The sequence below is a fragment of the Lichenostomus cassidix genome, chromosome Z (genome assembly GCF_008360975.1).
Source record: "Lichenostomus cassidix isolate B80296 chromosome Z, HeHo_3.0, whole genome shotgun sequence".
In the NCBI taxonomy this organism is placed as follows: Eukaryota; Metazoa; Chordata; class Aves; order Passeriformes; family Meliphagidae; genus Lichenostomus; species Lichenostomus cassidix.
This window is the reverse complement of record NC_139511.1, coordinates 13,439,705-13,448,780: the sequence shown is the minus strand read 5'-3', so window position 1 is coordinate 13,448,780 and position 9,076 is coordinate 13,439,705. Positions and strand designations below refer to the sequence as shown.

At 37.5% G+C, this 9,076-nt stretch overlaps 1 long non-coding RNA gene across 1 annotated transcript; it reads right to left on the bottom strand.

Moving 5' to 3' along the window:
- Positions 1–1,858: 1,858 nt before the first annotated feature.
- On the bottom strand, positions 1,859–7,876 carry LOC146424409 (uncharacterized). Its single transcript, XR_014846862.1, has 3 exons — positions 7,755–7,876; positions 3,229–3,341; positions 1,859–2,158 (listed from the first exon to the last, which is right to left on the bottom strand). It is a non-coding gene; the product is annotated as an uncharacterized LOC146424409 (long non-coding RNA).
- Between the last annotated feature and the right edge of the window lie 1,200 nt (positions 7,877–9,076).

The following is a 9,076-nucleotide window of genomic DNA, read 5'->3' as shown; positions in this document are numbered from 1 at the left end:
GTTTGACTCCTACCACTGACCCTTTCTCTCTTGGTCTGTCAGTGGGGAGAGCTCTGTCAGACTTGCTGTGCACTTGATTATATTCCTGCTAAGCGGTGCTTTGGCAGTGATGATCATGGCCCATTATCTTCAACTGCAGATCTTATCAACAGCTGGGTGATGCTGAAACAAGTTGCTCCTTAATATTTCTCTACACAGCCTTCTCGAGAATAAGGGGCATGGATCAATTGGTGAAAAGTTATTTTCACTTTGGTGCATTTCAGTGTCTTTTTGCTATAAACAAAGTTTGTTACGTGCATTCCGTATTGGGACAAAAATCTACTAAGGTCTATCTATTACAAAAAGATTTCTGAAAAGTCCAAAACCAACAGCAATTGTTACAACACCAAGACATTTATACATAGGTTTAAAGGTAAGGAAAGCAAATTTAACAGATGGTATTTTACTGTAAGTTCAAAACTGGGGGCTGAAATACAGCTTGACATTAGTCATGATTCCTTTCAAAGTTTAATTAAAAGAAAAAGAAATTGTACATGCTTAACAATGTGGTTATTCACATGCTCTGCTAAGTGCATTAAAGCACAGATAAAAGACAGCCTCTGTGCCAGAATGAATTTGTGATCCAATTTTATGTCACCAAGATGAAAAAAATAAGGTGGAACAGAGCAAGAAGACCTTACAACACCAAACTCATGCAACGTAGTGGAACCATCCACATTTCCTGTTATCTCATCTGCATGTTATTTGGTTTACTTTCTTGGATCCTTTTCTCATTTCTGTTTGATGCGGTTGTGGGGCAAAGAAAAAAATTGACTGATAGAACTTGGATTGAAAGGGATTTGTATCTTCTGAAAATAGGAGGTTTTGGCTTACAGACCTAGGGAATACTTTGGCAGGGTTGATGGGGGACCCAAAGAAACTTCAAAGGACCAAAAAAATAACTGGAAAAATTAAGGGAACCTAGAAATAGAAGTTAAGCAAGGACATCTGATATGGAAAACTGTGCAGAAACTTTTAAAAAATGCTCTTAATAGCCAGAAGAATAACTGGAAGATGTCATGACAATGTTAGTAATAGGATAGACTTGATGAGGTGGAAGAAAGCATGGAGAACAGAGATGAGCGGGGTGAGCATCCTGTGGAGAAAATGTTCTCAAATAATGTTTTGATCACAATGGCAGTGGTAAGTGGATTTACAAAAGGACTCATAAAGGAAAAATCAGAAACATTTCAACTTCTCCAAGACTGACAAAAACCCATAGCAAATTGTCACTGATGTCATCCTTAGGAATGAAAAGCCCTTGGTAATTTTATCTATGTAGAAACTAATTTTTAACACACTAAATTTGATCTTGAGCCTGTCTGTGAATACAAAAAAATAAGAGAAGAATAAGGAAATAGCAGGACTCTCTAGGTAGCTGTTACACAGAGACGCTGTATGAATTTGTGCCTTTCTGGAATGTTTATATATTCTGAACATGCAGAACAGGCTGCTACAGTTTCCACACTTAATGAGCTTGCTTCTCGACCTCTGTATGGCCTTGCTTAAGTACTTTTTTCTTAAAACAGAAGTCTGGATGCTCACTTCTAGTAAGTTTAGTGGAAAAGAATCACATCATTTCCTGGCTCATAAGAATTCAGAGCTATATGGTTATTTGCAACTCTTTGTCATAGGCTTACTGTTTTACCTCTGGGTAACATAGAGTTTCCCTTTGTCTCCAAAACCCTGTTTTCAAAAGTGAACAGATCCTCTAGTAAAATTGTTGGTGAAACAAAAACCACTTGATACCTTGAAATGCCAGCATTTAAAATGTTTCAAAGAGCTTAATTGTGGTACAAATAAAAATTTCACTTGACAACAAAAGGATAAGAGCAGGACAGATAGAGGAGTAGAGATTAAAAAAACATGCTCAGCTAAAGACAAAAAGGAAAACTTGGTAATTCATGTACACATTGTGGGATTTGCACTGGAATTTTTATTTTCTCAGCATCTCATGTTTTGAAATCTTTTCCCTGTCCTATAATCAAACCATTCCCTCCTCTCTCAGTAGGTTTTCTTGTCCTTTCTTGTGCTTCCCGCATGTATGTCATCTGCTAGCAACAACATCACAGGCTCTAGAATACTTCCAGACTCTTTTCCCATCTCACAGTATGGTTTGCTGAAAAATAACAGAAAATAGTTTAATAACAGCAGAAACAACATAAACTACAAAAGGAAGTAGAGAAAATATGTACACAGAGGAAGCAGGGGTACACTGCTGGCTGGACAAGAGTGCTGGGTCCAGTTCTGGGATTCCCAGTACAAGAGAGTAATGGTCATTCTGAACAGAGTCCAACAAATGTCCACTGAGATGAGTGAGGAAATGGAGCATTTCTCCTATGAGGAAAGGTTGAGAAAACTGTGACTTTTAGAAGACTCAGGGAAATTTTACCCATAGGTGGAAATACCTGAAGGGAGGGTGTAATGCAGATACAGCCAGGCTCTGTTCAGTGGTCCCCAGTGGCAGGCCCAGGGACCACAGGTAAATACTGAAACACTGAAGCCTCCATCTCGTTTTCAAGATGCACTTGTTCACTGTGAGAATGACCAAACACTGTCACAGGTTGCTTGGAGAACTTGTGAAATATCTAGTCTTGGAAAGATTCAAAAGAAACCTGAACATGGTCCTGAGCAACAATTTCTAGAATTTCACTGAGAAAGGACTTTGACAACGTGACTTCCAATGGTCTCTTCCAACCCCAGTCACTCTGGGATTCTGTGACTGAGGAAATAGAGAGGAAATTTGGATGTCAAATTAGACTTAAAAAAGCACTTGCAGAGCTCCTGCAAAGAAAAGGTATAGTTTATGAAATCCATAGACTTTTTGCACAGAGACAAAGTAAATGTTCAAACTAAGATTAGGAGACACCAAAAGGGTCAGATATTGAAATCTTATATAATTCCATCAGTGTTTTCAACAAAAAGAAATTTAATTAAAAGAAATACAAAGAAGATATAAAGTGTAGCTATCAGGCTAGCAAATAGTCTCATGCAGTTGAAATTAGTAGTGTATCAAATGAAGTGGAAAATGACTGTAGTTAAGTATTATTACTGCTCATAGCAAACAGGAATTTAAATTAATAAACATAAAATAAACTATTACTCCACTGTACATTGTGCAATAATGAGGAATTCTGATGTTACACATACATCAAATGTCAGATCATGGTGTGACAGAAAAATTCATACCAATGTAGAGGAATGTGCAGAAGCCTGAGACAAGATCTCCACTGAATTTGCCTGATGTGAAATCACCGAAATGATCCCATCCAAACGGTTTATTCTAAAAGGTTTTGTGAAATCTGAAGCTGCAGAAAGAGAAAAGATTAAAAGAGTAGCTACACAATAGAACTTATTCTTCCTCATCTCCTCCTTCTCTAGAAAAAGAGGAAGAAATGCTTTCTGACTCTCAAAGAACTGCTTCCCTATGTTTTCAGTATGAAGAGGCCAAATCTTGTCCATTGCTATTCCAGGGTGGTAAGGGAGCTTCTTAGAGTGGGGCACATCCACAGTCCCAAGAAGAGGCAGAAATACTCTCTATTTTCAACATGCGAAGGAAAATCTCCAGTAACACATAATATGTAAATGTTTTATCTATTTTCCTTATCTGCTGCTATTATTTGGTCCCAATCCTACAAGCAGCAGGAAGCCTGATGGTCTTAGTTAGACCTTAACACGGTATTAACCTCCATTTTTATGAATCTAAACACAGGTCAGGCACCCACTTTGGAGCTTTGAACTTGTTCATATAATTTAGTCCCTTCAAAAATTTCATTTTCAAAGAGTGCAAAAAATTGACACTTAAAATAGTATGTAGGCATGTCTCAGTTTTTATTCCATCTAGAGCAGTCCAATGTATTATCCAAGGTCACTAGTCTGAAGCTTCTATGTGACATGTGCTATAACAAATATATGTACTAGTTTGCATGTATTTGTGTTGCAAGGCAATTGAATTTGGAAATTATTTGCATCTGTGTACTTACATAATTTGAAAACTTTGTCCATTCTCAACTAGTTTATTTTTAACTTGCTGCAGCGACTCAGAAATGGTAAATAATTACTACTTACACTGCATTAGTGTGCAGGGACTACTGCATTCAACTTTGCAAATAAGACTGGGCCATGGCTGAAGACCCCGTACTGTGAGTTCTTTGCTCCAAAAGGTTTAAACATGAAAGAATGAACAGAAACGAAACAGCAGCACTAAGCAGTGACTTGCCTCATTCATCATATTCATATTCTCTCTGTTAGGCTCATAATGCCTCTCAAGTGGTGAACAGTTTTTTCCCCTTAACTTTTGCATTTAACTTTCCTCAGCTCATTTTGTGCAATTTCTTTTTAACTTTTCAAAATATCATTTGACAAATTTTGAGGATCTAAACGTTTTTCCAACAGACACGTTTGTTAAATTAATTTCTAATTCAAAATGTCATGCTTTTGCACTTCATGCATTCAAAATGTCATATACAAGTGCCGTGGCAGCAGACTATGGAAATCTTGGCTTGTGGAGGGAAGATGGGAAGGAATATAGTAACAGATGCTCACACATATTTATAGACTATTGTACATAGAGACAGACACACAGCAGGTAAGGCTAGGACAGAAAAGGATGCAGTTCTTCTCTGAAGCCCCTGCATGATCATGTAGAACTGCTGAAATACTGCTGGTTACCGTATGACTTTAAGCTTATTTGCCAGTATGGCTGTAAATTCCAGTTCTAGTCAGACAGTCAATTTTCTGTAACATTCTAATATCAGGTCTACAGTCTGCTAATGGCACAGCTAGCACTGCTGCAAAGTGTAGCCTACAATGGTGTGCTGTTAACAGTAGATCTGCTGGTCTGCAGCAAGTTGAGCAGAGGAGGCCAGGGAAACAGCATGATATTACCATCTACTACTTATGGAGCTCAAGGCCATTTCTTTGGCTTATTCCAGCTTCTCCACATAGCTCAGTGCCCAAAACAGTCATAAAAATTATCTAATACTTATGCACTTGGCAATCCTGGCAGTATTCTCAGAATTCTTCTCTTCCTCCGTGCCATGCTCCTCCTCACTTCCCCAGACTGGAAAGCCAGACTTCTCAATAACAACAGGAGTAGCCTTTGGTTGATGCTGGCAGGTGTCAAAGACCTTGAAGCACTTAGACTGACCTGCAGTCTGCCAGCCTTTACCTAAAGTTGTTTCAGTTACCAGATTCTTCAGGTATGCCTCTAGAATCTTCAGAAAATATTTAAATACTTTCCTAATGTTTATTTTAATTTAACCAGTCAAAAGTGCCAGCAAGAAAGTGCATTAAGTTTTTATCCCCAGGATTGTGTGAAGCAAATTATTCAGGTAACACCAAGATGACCATGATCCATGGCTGAAGTGCAAAGATTAGATTTATTCTTTCATCTCCCAGCTGGAGGACTCCCAAAAAACCAAGTGGAGGCACATACACTACTAAGCTCATTTCAGCAGGGGCAAAAAGGGTGAGGCTGAACAAAGAGCCTGGAACATGCACAAATCTTCACCAGGCTGTGTTCTACCATCTCAGAACCCTCTTTTCTCCCTCCCCCACTTACAGAGAGGCCCCAGACTGCGGGAAAGGCTCTTAAGTCTTTAACAACATCCTGTTATCTACACTGAGAAAATTCCATTTCTTTTTCAGCAGACAGAAAACAACCCAAAGCAAACACAAGCACTGAAATTTCTCACACTGAGTATTTTCTAACATCTCCCAGGTGCAGGATTTTTCTTTGAGAGAAAACAATTCTAAAAACAACTTATTTTTCTCTCTCCTTCCCAATTTTCAGTTTTTCAACCCTTTCCTCCCCACAGGGAAAATTTTAACAAAAAATGGTGGGTGTTCGCTTTAAAATACCTAGGAAGCTATTGTCTAAGTGGTTTAAATAAGCTTCATTCAGAAGTTTGGTTTAAAATATTCTCAGTCTGAAAGAGAATCATAAAATGTTTACTGCTCACAATGCAACTGAGGACTCCAGAAGACTTATTCTAGACACAAAAGTACCTTTATACATTCATTTTTTGCATATCGGCAGAAAAATATTGCAAATATTCTCTTTGGAAACTGGGAGGCTTTAATCAACAACAGAGAGTCAACAATCCAGAAACTGAGGTGACTTCTCAGTCCATTTCATCACAACCTTGAGTGAAAATAGAATTTAGCACCCTTCCCCTTAAATACAACCTCATGGTGGCAGAGAACAATAATGCAGACAGACAAAAAGTGACAACCTTTCTCACCTTGGGGCACTGCAAGACTGTATTTCACAAGATACAAAAAGATGAGAGAAAAGGTCATTTTTTGCTGCCCTTTTTTTTTTTTTAATGTTTCTAGTCCTGAAATTCATCTGCAAAGCAAGAGTCTCACAAAAGAAAGAGGTCAAACACAAGAAGAGGGAAAAGGAAAACATTCCTTTTTTTATGTTATTCCAGTAATTTTCATTATATTAGAGTTTAGATACTAACAAAACCACTACTTTGCAAAACAAATTGGTACTGAATCACTCAATACTAATGGTATAGCAGCCCCTAGTACAAAGTAGGGCCATTATAGCTGTGATTTCTCCATGACTGCTTATATAGCCTGTGATAAGGGTTTAAGAATAAGCTCAACACCAACAGCAAGCAGAAAAAACATGTCACAATGATCATATTTGTTTCTGATACATTCAAGATAGGTGTCTAGTATCTATCTTTTTATCATGTGTGTGTGCTGTATAATTCCAAATTTCTGTAACAGCACAAGTGAAAACTGTATTACGACAGGGGCATAAAAATAAATTGGTATAACTTTCCTGGACTCCAGACCTTGTCTGGCTCTCAAATACTCCCTATCAGTTATATGCCAGAACTTGTCCCAGCCACAAAAAAACTACCAGTCTAAATTAAAACTGAAGAATGATTTTGAAAGAAAAGTTCAAGAATGGTTTCTAAAAGCAAATGGTTATTTAAGTCCATCTGTTATTAGGATGATTTATTATAAGTATATACTTTGTGTAAGCGTCCCTACATATATGCACACACCCCTGCACGCATGCACACACACACCTCATTTTTGTATGTTCACATCTACATGCATTTAACTGAACATCTCACTACCCAATAGAAAGTAAAGGATGATGTAAGCTAAAATTCAAGAAGAACTGGACCTCCTGGGGCTTTGAAGTGTTAAGGCTGAATAAAACTCTTAGGCACAAACTGATATTCCAGCTATATCTTTATGAGGCCATACACAGGACCTTTTTCCTGTCAGTTAACAAAGGGTATAAACCTGGAAATCCTTAGGATACTTTGAAGGTTCTCTAAGTCTTGGCCTGGACTATCATGTTTTGGAAGTGATTTTGGATTGCAGAAGCCAAATAGAGATGTAAGATACCAGCCCAAATACAGAATACAAATCACTGCTTCTATCACAGACACAGAAACAAAAGGGCATGTCTGGGGTTTGAATGTGGCCCAATCTCTAATGCAAAGGAATCGAGAGTTCTGTGAGGTATCTGCATTTGCCATCTGCATTTACCACTTACATAAATCAATTTGTGAGTCTTCAGGAGTTCATAAATATAATCTATACCTCGGTAGAAAAACAAAGGATGAGAAAACAATCTCTTACCTTTTTATACCAAATTCTTCAAGAGCAAAGGTATAGGAATAAATGTTCAAGAAAGAAAGGGGAAGGGTAGCAAATGCAAAATTAGAAAGGAAACATACCTTTGCAGTGAGATGTTACTGAAGTTTATAGCAAAATCTGCTTCTTGTGGTTTACTGAACTCTGATCATTTTTCTTGAAGGATTAGTGGCAATTATCATTAAGGCTCAAGCATTTAACTGTGACTGCTGCAATAAATCTTATTAAAATAACTGAAACATACTTTTTTTGCAAGTGGCAACCTGTCTCTGAATCACAACCATCTGTACAGAGTTATTGCCTGGTGCACACAGATGGCAGTAAAACAACTATAAAGCTATACCATTCTTTAATCATAACTTCTAACACAACTAAACAAAGTGAAATTTGAGTCAGACCATTAGCATTTGAAAGACTGTATGATGACTGTAATTAACAAGTACACTTTAGAATCCTTTTATAAAATGTTTTATTGGTTTCTGATTGAAAAAATAGTAACAACACTTGCACTGGGCAAGTGTTTCCATCTTTGACAGCTCACTTAAAGAAATCATATGTTAACAATAGAATCTCAGTCTTAAAGTTTTTATACTGTACAGCTCCCTTACAGATTTAAAATGACAGTGAAAGGTAGTAGAATAATTTATTCCTTCTTGCTTAAGGCACAGAATCATGAATGCTTCAGGTCAGTAACTGCAGGGCTACACTAAACCCCTGTCACTCCAAATCAGTTACAAAGTGAGCATCTGTACTCTCTGCGTAGCCCTCAAGGAGAAAAAATGAAAACAACAAAAAAACTGCACAATACGTACAAATGCTGGGCCTCTGAACGTGAACAGCTCTAAATGAAGCCAACAGGCAGCTTCACAAGTATCTGTCTTCTGCCTAACACTGTAATACCTGCTACATCCAGAATCATCTATTAGATAGAAAGCACCCGAATATTTCTACTTCAGATGCCTATCTCATACTGTAATATGGGTTGGAGGTGATATGAGAATTTAGACTAATGTCTTTCAGCCCATTCAAGATCTAAAAAATGTAATGATCCGACAGGTTTTGAGACTTGTAACACTATTACCAAAATATTGCCTCCCGCAGAGATATATTATTATTTCTGCCATAACATGTCTTCGCTTTACATAATAAAGCTCACTTTTTAAAATATTTCATCCTTCATTTCCTATTCACTACCAAAGGATCTATGGGCACAAAACTTCTTTCAATTTTATTACCCCACTTCTACCAGAAATAACATGGAGAAGAATAGGGAATCACAAGCAAATGTGTTTGATAGCTTAAAAATTTACCATTTATCATGTGACCGGCATCAACTAACACTGGGAATGCTTTATCTCATTACAGAAGCCAAAGCAAAGGCAAATCTCATTGTATTTGAAATGAA